We start from the raw sequence: 22,262 nt of genomic DNA, 5'->3' as shown, positions 1-22,262 counted from the left end.
AACAGGCTTTTTTTATTTCAAAACCATTTGACATTATTTTACTTCCATACCCTCATCTAATAGACCTGATTCATCACATTAGCTCATTAGTTAGAAACTGCAAGACATGAAGTGGGTGTGCGGGTTGAGGGTGAGGCTTGAGGGTTCCCAGGACAAGTTTGAAAACCCCTGATTCAATATCTTTAGGCTACGATCATATTATGATGTTCCCATAAGTTAATTTATAGTGGCCGGCCACTAGGGCTCCCACCTAATAGTCGACTAGAAAAGGCTTGGTTGACCAAAATTTTATTAGAAAAAAACATTAACGGCAGGAAATCCAAACATTCGCCCATCATTCATCAACCTCAAATATGGCTTATCACTTGAAACATGTAAGTAGTAGCAACTTTACAAGTCCGCTCGCTCTAATGTTACAGAACATATTTCTCCTGTTTTACAACATTTGCGTTGGCTCCCAGTTAAATTCCATGTAAATGAATTATCATTTTAATAACTAAACAAGTTGGCTCCTTCATATCTTCAAGATCTTCTTCATATACACACTCCCTCCACTACATCCTAAGATCGGCTTACACTTGTTCTTCCACACACTCGGACAACTTCCATGGGGTCACAAGCGTTTAGTTGTGCTGCTCACCATTTATGGAACTCACTTCCTGTAGAATTTCGCAATAGTTCAAGTCTTCCGGTTTTTAAATGTCGTCTTAAAACGTATTTGTTTAAGCAGACTTTTATGTGACTTTTATGTGTTTTTTTTTTTATCTTTATGTGATTTTTATGTCTTTTGCTGTACTGGCTTTAATATTTAATGCTATTGTTTTTATGGATTTTGTAAGGTGTCCTTGAGTGCCATTAAAGGCACCTATAAATAAAATGTGTTATTATTATTAATGTTAACCTGATAAATGTGCGCTATTATTAGACACATATCTGTGTGTGTGTGGAGAGCGTTTACTCCATGACTACAGGTGCGGGCGCACTCACTTGCATTTATCTTAAAATACTCCGTCATTTTAGTCATACAGATCAGAGTAATGCAAACTGTAAAGGGTCTACTTTTACTTCTGTAAACTCTTACTTTTGTAAAATAATGAAAACAATCAGGATTCGCTTCCGTCTCAGTGAACTTGAGCGTCACAGATATGAACAAAAACTCAGCGTATACTCGCCTTACAGACATGAGAAATATATCTATAGAAAGCTTGAAATGTCTGCTTTTAAATTAATCAATTCAAATGGAAAACAAATATCCTCAGATTATGTAATCCGTATAAACGTGCATATAGGCACGTCCACCAGGCTTGTGCAAAATTCTGAATTTCAGAATTGGCCTCCATTCAATTCATGAATTAGAATTTGAATTGAATTTACTCCGCCCCACAGAACATTGAATTGAATTGGAATTGGAATGACAGGAAGTGGAATTAAATTCATGGCAATTCAAAGAAATTCTACACAGTCACACAACAGAAAGAATGTGTTGAGTCTCGCATGCATGTTAGGAAGGTTACTTTGTAAATGTTATTGCTTACTGTTATTAGTTACCCATTATAAATGTGGTTTGGATTACTTTATTTGGATAAGTTTATCAAAGCAAAGCAATTTCGTTTTAAGTTGATTAGTAACTAGTTGAATTAAACATTTTACCTCAGTAATACAACTAAATACAATTACTTTAATTTTGTAATTTAATAACAGAAATTTCATTTCACGTAACTATTTACTCCTCAACCCTGCATACATTTTGTTCTAAAATATATATTGATAAAATTCTTGAAATAAATTACCCCCTCAGTGTTGTTTAATTAGTTTTGCTCCAATGTAATTTTCATTTCAAAGTAATCACATAAACACAAAGTTGTTGTAAATGAAGTTATCATTTATTCCAATGCAAAAAAAAATAAAAAATACTGAGCAACACTGTTGCATCTAATTCTCAATAGCTCCTCAACTCCTTTTCATTGAGTCAGCACAGTTCTGGTCTGAATATCTTTCCTGCAACACTAAAGATTCTCTCAACAGGTGCAGAGTGAAGTTGTAAGGGACTTCTGAAACTTAAAAAGTCCAGTGTTGCCCATCAAATTGTGCTTTCAAACAAATCTCCACCTCAAATTGTTTAGCAACCATTTTAAATACTTGGTTAAAGTAAAGCATTCTGGGAAATGGAGTCATGTTCCATCATGTTCCACAAAATTACAATTACAATAAATCAAACTTAATTTTTTGTTCTGTGACTAAATGGTAAATGGACTGCATTTATATAGCACTTTCACAGACCTATGGCCACCAAAGCGCCATAGCCTCACATTCACCCATTCATACACCAACGGCGTCAGCCATGCAAGGCGCCAACCAGCTTGTCGGGAGCAGCTGGGGTTAGGTGTCTTGCTCATGGAAAACCTCAACACTTGGTCAAGTGAAACCGGGGATTGAACCACCAACCTTTCGGTTTGTAAACAACCTACATGAACCACTGAGCCACCCCACATATTATAATGCAATCATATCTGACATATACTGTAAAGCTTCATTGTTAAACACTTCACTTAAAATTTGAATTTCTTTGAATTTTTATTGAATTGCAATTCTGCTTCCTTTAATTCAAATTCGAATTGTAATTCTAGATCCTGTTTTTGACATCAATTCAAATTCAATTCAAATTCAAGAATTTAATTGGAATTAAGGAGTCATTCTCAATTCAATTCTGAATTGTGCACAAGCCTGACGTCCACTGCAGGGATGATGAGTCAGCATCGTCGACTTAATCTCTGCAGTCGAAAACACAGAAAACATTATCAATAAATTATTAAAATGTTTAGACAGTCTACTTCTGTTTTTCACGACACACTCATAATCACTACGTTTGCCGGTGCGCTGTGGCAAGCTTTATGCGTGCGTTTGAGCACTGATTATGCTATTTTACAGGATTTTACAAATTACCAGAAGAGAGGCCGAAAAGGCAGTGTCAAAGTGGCTAATCGGTGCCAGGGACAGGGGAGGAAACCGTACCGCGAGGGCACGTGATGGAGAGCAAGATGGGTAAAAGGCTTGTATTTCCATTTAAAAACAAGCATATCTCAAGACTTTTACCCATCTTGCTCTCCACCACGTGCCCTCGCAGTACGGTTTCCTCCCCTGTCCCTGGCACTGATTAGCCACTTTGACACTGCCTTTTCGGCAGGTATTCTCGTAAACATAGTTGGTTATGTCTAAAGTGAATGTAAACAGTTGAGAAAGAATCGGATGTGTTTCATTATTTGGAATCCTTTGGAGGTCTTAAAGTGACAGCAGCCTAATATACCTGCTGATATCTCAATGTTAATCAAACAACAAAACACTGCTTTAACAAAGGTTCATCTATATTTAATTTATACAGTAAACACTATGGTGTTATTTTGTGTTTATTACATTTATGTACCTGAATACTACTGTTAGACCTAACTTAATTTGTAACATTTGTTCTATTGTATTTATCTATGCTTGTAACTAGTGTAACTAGTAACTATTTATACTTATTTTATTAGTATTACTTCACTTGTATTACCTCACTTGTCTTTAAGAATGTTTGAACTCTATTATTTATTATAAACCATGAGTTGTGTGATCGCTACACCACTAATTAACAGTTACTCATCACTGAATTGGCAATATACCTGGTCCATATTGTCATAATTCAGGTTATTCTCGGTCCAAGTATGGACAATTATTTGCATACAATCAAATTGATTTGATTCCACTGATTTATGAAGAACAACTCAACTCTACAGAATAACCTCTGTTTTCACATGAATATGTTAAACAGCGAGTAAACATACCATATACAACCTCAAACAGTTTGAGCCCCCGAAACATGGCGGCCAACAAAATTGTACTCTCTTGATAGAGGGTGTTCTAAAAGGAAGGCCATCATTCTTCTTGTGGCTTCATCCACAGTTCTCCCTCCAATTTCTGCCACCACGCCAACCTAGGGAAAAACTATGGTTCATTGGTATCATTATGAGAGAGACAACACAAACAATTAACCTGAATAATCCCCAAATAAACCCCAAATCGTGCAGCCATGGGTTAATCGATGGCACGCTGCTATTTTACATCGGAAGAAGTAATCTATTGTGTGTATTGTGTATCGAGTCCATAAATACAACTTTTTTTTTCACAATTCCCAGGGAACACTCAAATAATTCCTATGCAGTTACGTCTGTAACAGATGTTTTATACTTTTACTACAATTGAGTTGCCTGTGCTACGAAAAATTCTACCTCTGTAGCAAAAAAGCTACAGTACTGTACAGACGTCTTAGGCAATCACTAGATTTGTTTTAGAAATGGTATAATGACCATATATAACAATTTCTCAGGCTTTTTTTTTTTTTAGAATACAACCAGAACAGGAAATTTATAACAGCTTTTATATAGGCTAAAGTGGCAAGTAATTAGTGTGACCTCCCCATACACTTGAGCAATAGCACACCTGGTTTTGGGCTGCATTTCTGCCAGTGGTGTTGGCAATATTGTCGAATTGATGTGATCATGCTGGAAAGTACAGACAGGTTTTAATTCATAATGCCGTTCCTTCTGGAAATTGCCAAATTGGGAATGTTTTTATTTTTCAGCATGATAACGATTCCAAGCACACTGTTAATACAGTGAAATCATATTTGGAGAGAAAAACAGCTTACAAAACATTATCCAGACCTGAATTTATAGAGGCAGTATGGGCTCACCTAGACAGAAATAAATAAAATACAGCCTAAATCTAAAGATGAACTCTGGGAAGTGCAGAAAGAAGCCTAGGTATAATATGCCAGACGATTACTTTAGATTAGAAAACTTAAGGACAGTCTCCCCAAAAGAGGTATGAGATGTGCTCAGAGCAAAGAGAGATTACACAAAATACTGACTTTTGCCTGAAAAAGCCTTTTTGTTCTTATTTTGTGTGCAGATTTCCTGTACTTTCTGTTTATATCTTAAAGAATCCAAAAAATAAATATGGATGGTAATTAAAACTTTGCTAAAACAACAAAGCTGGTGGTGGCCTAAGACTTTTGCACAGTACTGTACATGCAAAAACGTTAACGCCCTGTGAATCTGCTAAATGGTCATATGTGACCCTGGATCACAAAACCAGACATAAGTCGCACGGGCATATTTGTGGCAATAGCCAACAAAATATTGTATTTGTCAAAATTATCGATTTTTCTTTTATGACAAAAATCATTAGGATATTAAGTAAAGATCATGATCCATGAAGATATTTTGAATGCACATTATGAAGGTACATTTCCTACCTTAAATATATCAAAAATGTATTTTTGTGAGTGAATGCAGCACAATCGTGAACATAAATGGACAACTTTAAAGGCGATTTTCTCATTGTTTTTGATTTTTTTGCACTCTCAGATTCCAGATTTTCAAATAGTTGTATCTCGGCCAAATATTGTCCTATCCTAACAAACCATACATCAATGGAAAGCTTATGTATTCAGCCATATGGGTTCAGTCTTATGGGTAAAAAAAAATTATCCATAAGACTGTTTTTGTGGTCCAGGGTCACACACCACTTCTGCCAATTTTTGGGTTCTGCCAATTTTTGCTCCATTGCATCAATGTCCGAGACCGTCCTTAGGGGGAAAACAATATCTTCTGGAAGTGCTGCAACTGTATTTGCATCCCGTTGTGTGAGGAGTGATTGTATCATCCTCCCATGAGCCCTCTGCATCTCCTTGATTTCCTCCAGCAAGGTTAGGAGATGTGCAAAAATGCCATCTCTAAATGAAGAACTAGCACCTTGTAGAACTCTACTGGGGCGGTCTGGTGTAACAGCCATTAAAGGTGGAGAGGGCTGAATAAATGGACGGATTTTGAGTGAGTGGGGAGCCTGCGGTTGGAGGTTCTCTGGAACTGGGGGAGGTAAAGGCACACTGGATGGATGATCATGCCGAGCACCACCAAGTTCCTCATCTGAGCTTGACAGACACACTGGCCTTGAAATGCACAAAATGTAGAGCATAATTAGTTGTAAAAGTTTCAAATTAGAGCTGTATATGTGCAATGTAGGATAATAGGCTAATGAATAATTATGAATAATGAACAATGCTTTAATTTGAGCTACAGTATGTGTATTTAACAGTGGCATTAAAGAAGCACTACATTGACTTCACTGTATGAATTAAATATACACTGATTCTTATTAAAGCTACTGAAGTTATTCAGTCAAGCACAAAGTTATTGTCAACATAACCAGGCTGAAGACCAGAATACAAGTCACAGAAATTTATTTAAGGCAATTCCACAGACTAATAGAAGTTCAGGAACTTAGGAAAAGTCTTCAGACAGAAATATAAACTTAAGTTATAATAATAGAACACAGGAAGTCCTTTCTTGAAATGTCTCTTAAGGATAACTCACAGAAGATACAAGAAGTCCTCTTTCTCGGACAGTCAAAAGAACATAACTCACTGAAGATACTTGAAGTCCACTCTAGGACTCTCCACAGGATATAACTCACAGAAGATTAGAGTCCACTCTCTCTCGAACAACCCGCACGGTACAATTCACAGAAGATTGGAGTCCTCTCTCGGGCGAGCCACTGAATATAACTCACAGAAGAGTGAAGTCCTCTCTCAGACGATCCTCATCATATAACTCACAGAAGAAGAGTGAAGTCCTCTCTCAGACGATCCTCAGAATGTCTTACTGATATCGCAGGGATCCACCCCTCTAGCAACACAGCAGACACTAGCCCAGCACAAGCACTTTAAAAGGCACGAGAGAACAGAGTAATGTGTAACGTATAATACCCAGCAGTGAGGGAGTGAGAGCAAACAGAATATAAAGGCTGGTGATGAGATGATTATGACGTGATAGAGATCAGGTGTGGTGATGAGGGAATCGAGTGCAGGTGAGGATCCAGGGGAATGCTGGGAAATGTAGTGCGGGACAGGACCAGGAAACCAGGGGAACCGTGACAGTTATATTCTCTTTGACTTGTTTGATTAACATTAATGATACAAGCGGCAGTATCACTGATACTAATACTGCTAGTGATTTATTACACTGTAAAAACAAACAAGCTCATTCAACTTAAAATAATTTGTAACCTGGCTGCCTTAAAATGTTGTGTTAATTAAGCTAAGAAACTTCAGTTGTACATATATTGGAGTTCCTTAAACCAAGAATTAATCATTGGGGTAACAAAGGTAAAGCTGACAAAATAGTCTGATCAACTTTAATTTAAGTTTAATGAATTAGTTTTTTAGTTACTCCAACAAGACATTAAAAGTTGTGTAAACCTAATTCCCAGTTGAGACAACATAAAATTAGTGACACCAACAAACTTTTCTGCTTGAGTTGTTTACACTAAGTATCTTGTTGAGTCAATTTATACAGTAAGTATTAGTTGTGCAAACAATATAAAAATTGGCTAAACTATTCATTTTTGTTGAATTAACTTATTTTTTAAGGCAGCCAGGTTACTTTTTCAAGAATAGTTCATTTTAGTTGGAATGTTAAGTTCATTCAACAGACTGAACTGCGTAATTTGCCCACACAACTTAATTTTCTGTTTTCTAATAGTACTACATAAAAATGATTCATTGGCATAGAAGAACATGCAGAATGCTATTTTATTTGATTTCAAAACAGACTAAATCCTTCTTAATATGAATGTACTTAATGTTAAAACACCTTAACATTAAAACACATAGCTAAACGTTAACATTTCATATTAACGTGTCTGTAAACATGAACATTTATCGAAAACAAATTATGCAAACTCTGGCACATAAAACTGTAAATATAGAAATAAAATCTTACAGCCTTGAAGTTGTGAAATATAAAAGCTTACTGGCTTAAAACTGCTGTAGTTAATTGCAAGCGTTTTGGTAACAGTAAACAGCTTAAAATTGACATTTCATAACGTTACATGAAAAAAAATTTTTCTAAAAAAAAAAATAATGTATGCAAACTCTGGTACATAACTGTAAATATGGAAAAAAAATCGTACAGCCTTGAAGTTGTGAAATATAAAAGCTTACTGGCTTAAATGTGTTGTAATTCATTGCAAGCTGAAAACGGACATTTCATAACATGTTACATGAACATTTATTTTAAAAAATGTATGCAAACGAGCTCTAGTACACAAAAGAACTGTAAATATAGTAATATGAAAATCTGCCTTTAAGTTGTGAAATATAAAAGCTTACTGGCTTACAAGTGCTGTAGTTAAATTGCACAAAAAGTTTGGTAGCAGGTTAGCTCTGAGCAGATTAACTGAACACAATGTCATTCTACTAACATTTTTAGAACCTCTGCATTAAACTTTCAACTGTAACTTTTACAGGCCTCTTTCTTTTTGTTTAGTTCTCTAACCATGTAATACATATATGGAAATGGTGGTGTGATGTACTCTTTAGTGAACACTGCTGCTATTAACTTGGCCAACTTGCCACTACACTTTGCCTTGAAGCAACTTGTTGCGGAGTCCATGAACTTTTGCAGAACAATTGCCACTGCTGATGCCCATGAAAACTTTTTGTATCATCTCGAATGTGTACAAGACAGTAAAGAAGACCCATGAGTGAGGAAAAGGCATTAGCAACATCTCCTAGCTCACGTATGATAATGTTCTCTTCCAGCACAATTGCAAAATCTCCTTTGCCAGTAGTGCTTGGCTGCTTCCGCAGTCCTCAGTAACAATGAGAAAGCCAACTTCAACTTTTTTTGTAGCCTCTTTTTCGGAACTGGTAGTCTAAAGAACATAATGAAGTATTAAGTAATTAACTCCATTTACTTAAGTAAATTGAGCAAGCATCAAATATTATTTTTGGTCTACTTAACTGAAACATGTTCTTTCGACATGAAAATATTGAGTTAAGCCAAACGCAACTGTTTCAAGTCAGTTTAACGCAATGCATTGTGTTGGAATAAGAAGTCATGTCTTCTTCCCTGAGAGAGACTCTTTTATTGTTTCGGAAAACAACGTATTTCTATATGTCCATGTATCACGCTTTATGATCACGCTCAATTACACAGCACATACTTTTTTTCCCTTTTTTTCCTCACAACTCTGTCAAATTGGGCACTCTTGTCACATAAGTAACCACATCCGGTCTCGGAATATGAACAAACAGGCCTTTTTTCGATTCTGTTTTAAAGTAATTTTATTTTTTGTTATCCGAAATAGAAAATGAAACTCAAATCATTTTAAAAATTTCGCTCATCCCTTTTTGACACTGAAAAAGAGAAACGCTTTGTATTTTAATTTAAATTTTTGTATTTTAAAACAAAAATCAATTAGCCACTTTTTTTTGTTTTTAATACCCGTTTCTGAAAGGAAAATCAAGTCAAGTCAAGTCAACTTTATTTATATAGCGCTTTTCACAATACAGATTGTATCAAAGCAGCTTCACAGTATTAAATAAAATAGTACATCAGTGTTTGTTTCTGGTGTAAAACATCCACGTTTGGTAATGCAGATCAATAGCACTGTTGAATCGATTAATCAAATTAAGTATCCCCAACTGAGCAAGCCGAAGGCAACAGTGGCAAGGAACCGAAAAACTCCATCAGGTGACCTAATGGAGAAAAAAAAAACCTTGGGAGAACCCAGGCTCAGTCGGGGGCCAGTTCTCCTCTGGCGTTTATGAAGTAGAGACCGGATTTAACTGTAAGATTAAAATATTATATGAATGCCTGGCTGAAGAGATGCGTCTTTAATCTAGTTTTAAACTGGGAGAGCGAATCTGAGCAACGAACAGTATCAGGAAGGCTATTCCAGAGTTTTGGTGCTAAATGTGAAAATGCTCTCCCTCCTTTGGTGGATCTGGATATCCTAGGTATGACCAGAAGCCTCGAATTTAGTGATCTTAAAGAGCGCGATGGATTATAGGGCGATAGAAGATCCGTTAAATAAACTGGAGCTAAGCCGTTTAGGGCTTTATAAGTCAGTAGCAATACCTTGTAATTAATACGGAACTTTATAGGTAACCAATGTAGTGATGATAAAATTGGTGTTATATGGTCAAACTTTCTTGATCTAGTAAGAACTCTAGCGGCGGCATTTTGGACTAACTGTAGCTTGTTTATTGAGGATGCAGGACAACCAGCTAATAAAGCATTACAGTAATCTAGTCTCGAGGTCATGAATGCATGAACTAGCTTTTCTGCATCAGAAACAGATAGCATGTTACGTAATTTAGCAATATTTCTAAGGTGAAAAAATGCTGTTTTTGTAACATATGAAATATGATTTTCAAAAGACAAGTTACAATCTAATATAACACCCAGGTCTTTTACTGTAGAGGATAAAGTAACAGGACACCCTACTATGTTAAAGTTGTATTGTGAGAGGTTTTGTGGGCGGTTTTTTGAACCGATAAGTATTACCTCTGTCTTATCTGGATTTAATAAAAGAAAATTGTGCGTCATCCAATCTTTTATATCTTTAACACACTCTGTCAATTTGGATAATTTAGCGTTTTCATCCGGCCGTGATGAAATATATAGTTGAGTGTCATCAGCATAGCAATGGAAACTAATTCCATGTTTCCTTATAATATTTCCAAGTGGCAGCATATATATTGAGAATAATAGAGGGCCTAACACAGATCCTTGCGGCACTCCATAGTTTACTGGAGTTATGATCGATTTTTCTCCGTTTAAATAGACAAAATGGTAGCGGTCAGATAGGTATGATCTGAACCAGCTTAATGCTTGTCCTTGAACACCGGTATAGTTTTGTAGCCGATCTAAGAGTATTGTGTGATCTATAGTATCGAACGCAGCACTAAGATCAAGTAAAACTAGTATTGAGATACAGCCTTGGTCAGAAGCTAAGAGTAAATCATTTGTGATTTTAACGAGCGCAGTTTCAGTGCTATGATGCGGCCTGAACCCAGACTGAAACTTTTCATAGGTGTCATTTTCTTGCAAGAAAGAGCCCAGTTGGGCAGACACAACTTTTTCTAATATTTTGGACATAAAAGGAAGATTTGAAATGGGTCTATAATTTGCTAGGTTATTTGGGTCTAATTGTGGTTTCTTAATGAGTGGTTTTATAACTGCCAATTTAAATGTTCTTGGAACATGACCTAAAGATAAAGACGAGTTAATAATATTGAGGAGAGGCTCTTCCACTATATGTAACACTTCTTTCAATAGTTTAGTTGGTATGGGATCTAATAAACATGTTGTTGTTTTAGAGGAAATGATAAATTTATTTAACTCTTTTTGTTCTATAGTTGTAAAGCACTGTAATTGTTCTTGCGGGGTGATAATCGAGGCTGAATTATAAGGCGCGATTGAAGATTGAACGTTTACAATTGTGGATCTGGGGCCGTATTCACAAAGCATTTTATCTTACCACTAGGAGTACTCCTAAATCGCACTAAAAGATTTTAGCTAGGAGTTTTCTCTTAAAAGTTATTCACAACGCCTTTCAGACCTACTCTTAGTAAAGAAAAATGACAACTCCTAAACTAAGAGTGAGTCTTTGTTGCTATGGATGACGTCATTACTCATGCACGAGCTTGACTGAAGTGACCACCTTGATTGGCTGATGATTGTAACGCGGGAATGATTCCAAACCCCTCCCCTACGATGATGATTGACAGGTGACAGGTCTGAGAATGCGTGCGCTACACAAGTAGTGCGAAGGACGAAGATGATGAATAACTGAATAAATAGCCTAAATGAATAAAGAGTAAGGAAAAACAAATAGCCTAGTAGCCTAATGAAACATATGGATTGATGCAATATCTTTGCAACGTTATTGAATTAATCTGTCACTATATGCCTCTGCCTACGTTTGCAAAGAGAAGAACATTTTAATTTGATTCACAATCAAACGTTACAATTAGTTTACATGCAATGAATGAGTAGCCTAGTTTTGGTTGTTGTTGGTGGCGTTATTGCATCCCTAGTTATGCCTACAATGCAAAATTGTTCCCTCGCGATTGGAAGCTCCTGTAGCCGCCGCGCACGCATTTCAAAACATCGCAACGTGAAATGCCACAAAAAGCGGTTTGTGAATAGGTCTTAGTGAGTTAGGAGTCCTCTCGACTTCTTTTAAGCTGTCCCAGGCTTAGGTGCTACATTTAGGGCTAAAATGCTTTGTGAATTACTCTTAGTCAAAAAAATTAGGAGTCCTAAAGTTACGAGTGACACGCCCATTATTTTTAGGAGTTGCTCCTAAATTCGCCAGTTAGGAGCTACTTTTAGCCTTAAAATTCTTTGTGAATACGGCCCCTGATGTTTTCTATTTTCTCAGTGAAAAAATTCATGAAATCATTACTACTAAACTGTAACGGAATATTTTGTTCAGGTGACGCTTGTTTATTTGTTAGTCTAGCCACGGTGTTAAATAAGAACCTAGGATTGTTTTGGTTATTTTCTATTAGTTTGCGGAGATGCTCAGCCCTGGCCGCTTTTAGGGCCTTTTTATAGCGTGACGTACTGTCTTTCCAAGCGATTCTAAAAACCTCTAAATTAGTTTGTTTCCATTTACGCTCTAAATTACGGGTTTCTCTCTTTAGAACACGAGTAGTATTGTTGTACCATGGTGCTTTAATTTTCTCTCTGACCTTTTTTAGTCTCATAGGTGCAACAATATCCCATTTTCCAGAGAGAACGGTGCTCATAGTGCTGGTTAGTTCGTCTAGTTCATCTGTTTGTTTGGGTTCAGGCAGCAGCTGAGACAGATCCGATAAGCAATTTGAAAAATTATCTATGGTGGATGGAAGGATAGTTCTGCCTAATCGATAACGCGGCGCAGCATGATATATTACAGGAGTACGTAATATGCAAGTTACCATGTAATGGTCAGTTACATCATCACTTTGCGGAATGATATCTATATCGGTTGGATCGGTTCCATGTGATATAATTAAATCGAGTGTATGATTAAAACGATGAGTTGGTCCGGTAACGTTTTGCTTAACCCCAAAGGAGTTTAATAAGTCTATAAACGCAGCCCCTAACGTATCATTTTGGTTATCTACGTGTATGTTAAAATCTCCAACAATTAATATTTTATCGACATTGACCAATAGATCTGAGAGAAAATTTGCAAATTCTTTTAGGAAATCAGCGTAAGGCCCTGGTGGTCTATATACGGTAGCCAAGGCTAAAGATAATAAGGATGTTTTTCTATCATCTAAGAGCGTAACATTTAGTACAAGTACTTCAAATGAAATAAACTTATAACCCGTTTTCTGAGTAACATTGAGAATATCTCTATAGATAATTGCAATACCGCCGCCACGACCAATCAGACGGGGCTCGTGCTTATAGGAGTATCCTGATGGAGTAGACTCATTTAGACCGAAATAATCATTTGGTTTAAGCCAGGTTTCAGTAAGGCAAAGTACATCGAAGCTATTATCTGTGACTATTTCATTTACAATAACTGCCTTAGGTGTGAGTGATCTAATGTTTAAAAGACCTAGCTTTAGAAATTGTTTTTGTTTACTAATAGCAACATTTTCTGTTTTAATAACAATTAGATTTTTCCTAGATCCTGCAGTAGATTTATTATTTGATCGCACTAAACGAGGAATAGACACAGTTTCTATGCAATGTTCTACACTAGTATTTTTATCAGTTAATTTGGTGCAGCAGAGACTATGATTTGGACTTTTGGTTACTAGTCAAAAGGTATTTAACATTTTGGAGATGTTATCTGACAGAAGATCCGATCCGAATCTGCTTGGGTGTAAGCCATCAGCACGGTAAAGCCTAGGACGCTCCCAAAACAGATTCCAATTATTTACAAAGAGCAGTTTCTGCTCATTGCACCATGACGTTAACCATTCATTTAGCGCGAATAATCTACTAAACTTGTCATGTCCTAGACGGTACGTGGGAAGCGGTCCTGACACAATGATCGTTATATCAGGCGATGTGCTGCGTACCGTATCGATCAGATTCCTGAAGTCTTTCTTCAGAACTTCCGTCTGGCGCAGCCTGATGTCGTTCACTCCCGCGTGCAATACCAAAGTTCCGACGCGCTCGTTATCGTTCAGAATCTCGGGAACGCGAGCAGCGATTTCAGAAACACGAGCACCAGGAAAGCAGTGACTGTGCACCTTATTTTTACCTGATGTAGCATGGACGTGCCGAACAATGGAATCACCGATGATCACAGCATCGCGTTCTGTTTCGCGAAGAGCGGAGAAGCGGTTTTGTGTGGATAACTCGAAAACCGGGAGGGTCGGAGAGGGTCTTGGTCTAGACCTGACTCGCGTCTTCCGCTGCGGAAATATCCAGGCTTCGTGGTGGCGTGTTGGAGCCGGAGTGAGCGAGACCATGGCTGATCGCGACCTTGGCGCTCGGGACCGATGCCGAGTAACGCACGGAGTAGACGAGGTCGGAGTCAGCCGGTTAGTAACATTAATCTCTGATTTGTGAGCATCAGCGCGTGATGTTTCAAGAGCCAAACGCCGGTCTCTCAGCTTGGCCTGTCTCACTAAAAGGTCGTGGATCTGTTTCTCAACAGCTTCCAGCTCAGACTGTACCGCGTGCAGCTCAAATGTGTCCTCACCTGCACCAAAAGGTAGACTACTTGCATCTGATATATTCGCCATTTTAACAGATGGACAGTAAGTTAGCAACGACACTACCAGTGATGCTATCAATTAATACTAATTTCTGACAAGCGTCTTAGATATAATCCGTCTTTTAAGTGGTACGGGTGTAGAGTAGACGCACGATAGGTGAAAAATGTTTGTAAGTGAGTGTTGAGAAGACGCGTTCAGCCGTGATCCCCGGGAGTAACCTATAAGAGTATCCAGCGTAGAATCACTAACAGGCTTGAGACACGTCTGCTCAACAGTCCGCGTTGTAACTATGAGGTTTGAGCAGTAGTGCTTCTCAGTGAGGAAAAGTAGAAAATGTTTGTTGTAAGTAAGTTTAAAGAGTAAAATCAAGAATTATAAATCAAATCGATAGAGCTCCAAAGACAACAACACGTTCAGACGCGACGCATGCGCATTCGACAACAGGATCAAATGACCAAAAGATACACGGACCGTGTGTACAGTTCAAATTCAAATTTTGGTGTTCAACTTTCCTTTACAGCATTAAAAATACCAACAACCGTTCATTTTTCGTTTTTCAATTATGGGTTAAAAAAGGAAAAACGAATGGACGCAAAAGTAAACAGACCCGAAACTTATTTTCTCATCAAACAACTAGACTAACGAATTGCTCAACACAACGGAAGAGCCAGACAGGACTTTCTTCTGTGTAGACCAGCAGTTCTTAAGTGCCAGGGGGTATAACCTACCATAGCCTATTTTCCGGACTGTAAAGTCACGTTTTTTATCATGACATATATAATGCATTTAACGTCAAATAATCAAAATGTTGACTTCCAAAAGTAGGTGCGCCAAGAAGGCTATTCACTGTATTTTGGTCTATTTTTGGTGTGTGCCAGAAAGATCTTCAAGGAGACCGAGACGCGCATCATGTTGTTTTATTTATTTTTCAAAGGCATGACATTTTGTAGTCATTTTGAATGTACACAAATAAAAATATACATTTTACTTTTTCGAATGATGTCATATTATCTGTATGACTAAATGACAGACTATTAAGTTATGTCCCCCTGCTGCTGTGAAACAAATCCAAGTGATGGCGCGCCCTCACACAATATAGTAGCCTATCAGTTCTGGCATTGCTAACTTGACATTGCAGCCTGTTCATTATCAAAATAAAACACTGTCAACCAAACTTATAAAAAATGATTCTGCTTAATTTAGTTGGTCTGTTGTACAATATAAAGGCTGTGCCGCACAGTCCTACTTGTTATTCCAAACATTTCCCTTGCTGTGAAGGTGCTGATTTAACCTATACTTGTATATTCGCTCGATGCAAGACTCTACTTCCGTTCTACTTCCGCTTCCTCGAGTGTGTGGGTCAATACTTCCGGCAAGATGGCGATGTTTTACACCAGACTACACCAGTCTCCAAGACCTGCCCAAGCTAACCATATCAGACGTCCACAGACTCATCTGAAAGGGATGCTCTGCCCCCCGGAGTAAATGGGAAAAGGGGTACAAGATGTACCTTTCAAGTTTTATTGAGAAAAAATAAAAAGTTTGAAATTTGAAATTGACAGTAAAACACATTCACATTGTGGTATCGCTAACTAGCTAGTAGTAGCTATGTAGCTAACATTTAGGTCAGTTGTCCTGTAGAAATTTTAGATTTTGTAGAATTATCAATTGTTTTTTTTAAGTTTTTTAGTTGAGGTGCATACGACCAAAACAAAAACTCAGCACCCTGAAAAAGCGTGCATGTTACTGAAAAAACGAGCAGAGAGAGAGCCCTGGCCCGCGCGCACTCTCATCATCTTCAAACGGTCTTGCTCTCTCTCGCTCGCGCATATTTAACCAACATCAATTGAGAATTTACACGATTCTGTGTTTTCTGTGTTGCACCCCGTGCCATGGTCCGCTAATAAATGGTTAAAACAACTGATCTGTCCAACACTGAATCGGTGTATAACAAATCGGTAACACTTTACAATAAGTTTCCATTTATTAAACTCTAGTTAACTACATTAGTTAACATTAACTATTAATAAACTGTACTTCTACAGCATTTATTAATCTTTATTAATCTTAATTTCACAATTTACTAGTAGCCTACATTATTGAAATCAAAAGTTGTATTTGTTAACATTAGTTCGCCTAATGCACTGTGAAGTAACATGAACAATGAACAGCTGTATTTTTATGAACTAAGATTAGCAAAGATTAATAAACACAGTAACAAATGTATTGCTCATGGTTCATGTTTAGCCTAATACATTAACTAATGTAAACAAACCAAACCACATTTACTCAGAACACCTCTTAATATGTGAATGTAAGTGTGCTTATACCCCATTTTTTTAGGAAGAGTGGTTAGCAATATTTAACATTAATAAACTACAGTATTTTCAGGTTATTTATTTGACAATGTGTAGAACAATTACCAAAAAATCTGTACCATGTTGAAAAGAAGTCCAGTGTGTTTTGTCTAACATTACATGAATGATGTTGAATTGATGTTGAACACCGCTCTCTACAACCACAGTGTTGCACTACTGTATCAGACTACAAAATACTCTACGTTGCAACTGAAAGCAGTACCGCCTGTCCTCAGCTGCACAGAAACTGAGCAGCGATGGCATAAACCACGAAGACTGGTAAGTATTAAGAACTTAGGCTAACCTGGGTGTGAAACCAGGCAGAGTGGGTAACATGGTATTCATCTCAACAAAACCCAAGTCAAGACAGTACACAGCTGCTGATGGTGTAAGGTAGTATTCACTGTCAAATAGGGCTGGGCGATGTGACGATGTTATAGTATATCGACGTTGTCTCACCAGTATTGCGATGTTGATTATAACAGTCTGTTTCCAGACGATAATCGTCAATATTACAGTTTTTTCAATTGTTTACATGCAATTTTGAAAACCGGGTTCTTTTTTTTCAAAACAGAATCACAATTATCCAAACACCACACTCAATTTGCATAATTCCTATATTGTTTGCAAAATGACACACTTCAGTCAAAACATACACACTTCAGTCAAAACATACACACTTCAGTCAAAACATATACACATATTTGTGAAAATGCTATTAGTTTTCATTTAACCAACACAGTCCTCAATGATCAGACACTATTGCAGCCAGTTACACACAGCTGTGATAAATATAAAACACATTTGTAAAAAGAACTAATTTTAGGAAATAGCATGTGCTAGATTTTTGGCCAGACATTGTTATGTAAGGGATAATTTAGATGACAAAAATAAAATAAAAAATTGTGACAAACCCACAACATTCTTCATGATTAGTTTGAGATATAGGGAGAATGTACACAAATAGGCCTACTATAAACTTACTAAGCACTGCACAACACTGATGCTGCAGACTGAAGCATCAAGTATTTATTTCAATACTTACACAGTATTTCTTACCATAATCAGTTACAGTAATCAACCAACAATGAAATCAATTAAACAAATAAAATCTGTAGACAAATAAAAATTACTGCATGGAGTACATACACTTTGACTCTGAAGAAAAACTACTGTAAAAGCAACAAGAATACTGTAACTAATCATCATCTCTCCGTCTGGCTGGATCAGGCCATAAGATTTCATCCACATCACAGGCTATGTCTTTAATGGCATAAGTCCTTCCCTACCTCTTCCTCTACCTAGCCCTCTTCTCCTCTTCCTCTACCTAGGCCTCTTCCTCTACCTCCTTCTTCTCCTCTTCCTCTACCTCCTTCTTCTCCTCTTCCTCTACCTCCTTCTCCTCTTCCTCTACCTAGGCCTCTTCCTCTATCTCCTTCTCCTCTTCCTCTACCTCCTTCTTCTCCTCTTCCTCTACCTCCTTCTCCTCTTCCTCTACCTAGGCCTCTTCCTCTATCTCCTTCTCCTCTTCCTCTACCTCCTTCTTCTCCTCTTCCTCTACCTCTTCCTCTATCTCCTCCTTCTCCTCTTCCTCTACCTAGGCCTCTTCCTCTATCTCCTTCTCCTCTTCCTCTACCTCCTTCTTCTCCTCTTCCTCTACCTCCTTCTCCTCTTCCTCTACCTCCTTCTCCTCTTCCTCTACCTCCTTCATCTCCTCTTTGAGCTCCCCCTCTCATTCTCACTCTTCTTCTTTTTCTTCTAGCTCCTTCCATTTTTGTTGAAGACAGGTGAACTCACCTGCTGCCTTTTATAGCACACCTGAGTGCTGTGTTCAAATTAGCACATGTGTGCTTCCACACCTGGTGGTTGTGTTTATCCAATTCGTTCATTAGTGTTGTCATTGGCAATCCGGGGCTTTGTAATGACAAGGAAGTAACCTCACAATCCTTAACTGTGTCTAAGGTGTGAAAATGTGTGTGGAGTTTTACAAATCACTGTGTGTAATGTTTTGCAAAAAGGGTGAAGCAGACATTGTGTGTAATGTTGTGCAAATCTGTGGAGGTGTTTTGCTCCTTGGAGTAGAATTTTGCAAATTGTGTGGACATTTTTATTTTAGTGTGTAAACAATCGTAAAAAACTGTAATGTACTACTGTCAAGTAATAATGTATTCTGCAATCATTCTCAGATTCTTTTTGTTTTGAGAGTTATTGTTTTTTTTTCTAATTCTGACTTAACTGTTTTCAAAGAAGCAAGCGCTACAAAGCAGTGCGGGGGGACTTGCCAGACCCAGATGTCCTGAAGGTCGACGAGGCATACCAGGACTTCACGGCAGACCTTGCTCCGCTAATTACCACACTCTCCATAAGTAGTGATGTCCCCCTCGTCGATTCAGCCTTTGGGACCGTTCAAGAAGGCAACCCTATTTCATACCAGCACCCAGTGCCAGTGAGTAGGGTAATCATCCATGACCCAGACACACCTCCTCCACCACCCCTGCCGTTAGATGGTCACAGGCTGGACCCAACCACATGTTCCTTTGTGTGCACTCACCAACAACACCTAAATGTAATGTCACTTAACATCACTTTCGACATGGCAAGATCCATCGAGATGTCCCGAAGGAACAGAGTGGCAGCGCAGAGTGGCACATCCTGAGGAAGATGAGGCTCACATCCTCCAGGTTCCTGGAGGTGTGCCATGTCCGAGGTCATAGCTCTGCAGAGAACCTTGCGCAAAGGTGGGGTTCAGACAGTCTTGATGAAGAGGGGGCTGGATCCTCTCCAGATGGTGTCGTTTTTGATCCGACGGAGGCACCACCATTCGGGCCGGTGGAGGTGAAGTGCCCCAACGTGAAGAGCTATGTGGACTACGGGTACCTGCACATGCAGAATGGCGCCTTGCTCCTGAAGCCAGGCCACAACTACTATTGGCAGGTGCAAGGCCAGCTGCTTATCACTGGAATGCAGTGGTGCGATTTTGTGGTTTTTGCAGAGGAGGACCTTCTTGTGCAAAGAATTAACAAGGATGCGCAGGTCGCTAGGGTTATAAGGGAGAGGGGGGATTATTTCATTTTTCTATCATTACTTGATCAGATCTTTTAAAAATCAATGGTTCGTTCAATCAGTTCTGTTTCAATCATTTGATAAATGTTCTTGTTCTGGTTTTATTGTTCATCTTTACAAATCTATACAAAGCCTGAACTAATATAAGGTTTTATTGTTCATCTTTACAAATCTATACAAAACCTGAAGTGGTAATTGTTCAATCAGTGTTGAGATTTCATTGTTCAGTTTAACAAATCTCTATAAAACTAGAGCTAATGTCACTAATGCAAGCCTACAGTTGACCTGAGACCATACCTTTTGTACTGATTGAAATGAGAGCCCGAGTGTAAAAAGCTATGTGGATTGTTGATATTGGATCGTTGAATAAGTGTTGTTCAAAATTTCCTTATTAAATTCTACATGTTCTAATGTTATCTCTGGTGCTTTTTTATTTTCATTTCAAGTCAGTAAAAACACAAAGCTAATGTAATGATGACAGTGACAAATAATGTTTTTAAGAAGCAAGATGGATCTTTAATTCATTGCTGAATTGCCGATGCCTTCACTAATGGCCCTTCTGATAATTGACCAGGAAGCAGGCCACACTGAACAATTCATCAATGTTCCCATATATAGACAGTGGTATGTCCTTGTCGAACAGTTTGTTCTCTTTCACTCTCCTTATGCACCTCTCCACATGCACTCTCAGACGTGCAATTGACTGTGTCTGTCTGACATTCTCTCAACTCATTTGTTGTTTGTTGCTGAGAAAGGCAGGCTGGTACACCTTACAAGGAGCAAGGTTGTCCACAACAAACCCTTTGTCCACCATGATCACCATACCTGGCTTCAGAAGCTTTACAATCCTGGACTGCCTGAAGATCTCGCGATCACTCATAGAGTCTGTATACAGTCCAGACACAAAGGTGACAGCACCATGGGGTGCCATGCCAATCATGGCCTTGAATGTAGTGTGTGATTTGTAGGTTGAGAAAACCTCACTCTGAAGGAGCAGAGAGGATGGCGTCTGACAGAATATCTCTGTACAATCAAGGACCACCTGTGTATCAGAAAAAGCTGCAAACTCAGGTGGCAGGTGAGCTCTCACTATCTCATGAGGAATCTAAAGGCGCTGGCTTCCCAGTAGGCAGTACAGGAAATGAGTCCATGTGGAGATGATCTGAATTACAGTAGTGTGGTGAATGCTGAACCTCTCTGCAAGGTTTCCCTGAGAGAAAAACCCACTGACAGGTACATCAGGAACAGCAGAAACTCGTCAATGGGTCTAAGTTTCTGTTGAGATATAAAAACAAAAGCCTCTGTTTAGTTACCTTGACATTAATATTGTTATTACGAAGTACAAATCAGAAAAAAATACCAACATCAGCTTGTTGGCTTTTACTTTTTAGTTAGATGTAGTTAACTCCACAAACCAACAGGGGCAATAAAACAGTTTGTATCCAATTTCAGAGTTACATTAGGCCTACAACTCTATGCACGTCATGTTACCACATTTGTTACCTACCGTTGTTGGGTGATGGACTGTGCTGATGCTGGCAGAGGCTGTCTTGGCGCTGGTTATGCACACCATCTTGTTGATCACAGCAGGTTCAATTAAACTCCAAAAAGCCTTGAAACTCCTGTAGGACGCAAACCTGGTATAAAAGTGCACGTCCTCAACTGATGCAGACAGGCGATCTATCCCAAAATGCTGGCGAAGTTTGAAGACTTCCAACTGCTGTTGTAGCTCCCTAATATGGCGACGTAGAGCTTCGTTCTCATCAGCCAAATTACTCGCCCTCGCTCCTGTTCACGAGTTCACACATACATGGAATCGGATGTAGTATTTATGCGTATTTGGCTTGCTGTCCAGGGGAGGGCTCCGAGCTTGGAATTTTGCCCGAACCCAGAGTACTCCCCCCTTATACTGGGGTAGACCCAGCCGAGTGTGAGGTGATGGGGTGGTGGAGGGATGCTGAGAAACTTGTCGTGAGACTGAAGGTGAGGAAAGGCTTTATTTATACCAGCTTCCTCTTGTGCTGATTGGTTGATTACCTGAACGTACTCCTCCCGAACTTTATTACATGAAACTTCATTTTGAGGGAGTACACAGTAGTCATGATCTGGAGCCATTTCGGTCTCCATCTCTGAGTCTGAGTCTGACTCTGGTGCGGGACTCTCGGCCCGCAGACACCATACCCAGACACTCGGTCTGGGCACAGGTAGTTTGTACCCATTCCATGAAAAGTAAACCGGTACGGCTCCCTTCTTCAGCCTCCTCAACCCCCCGGCAGTCACATTAA

Source organism: Scardinius erythrophthalmus (genome assembly GCF_964197995.2).
Source record: "Scardinius erythrophthalmus genome assembly, chromosome: 4".
Lineage (NCBI taxonomy): Eukaryota > Metazoa > Chordata > Actinopteri > Cypriniformes > Leuciscidae > Scardinius > Scardinius erythrophthalmus.
This window is presented reverse-complemented; position numbering follows the sequence as displayed.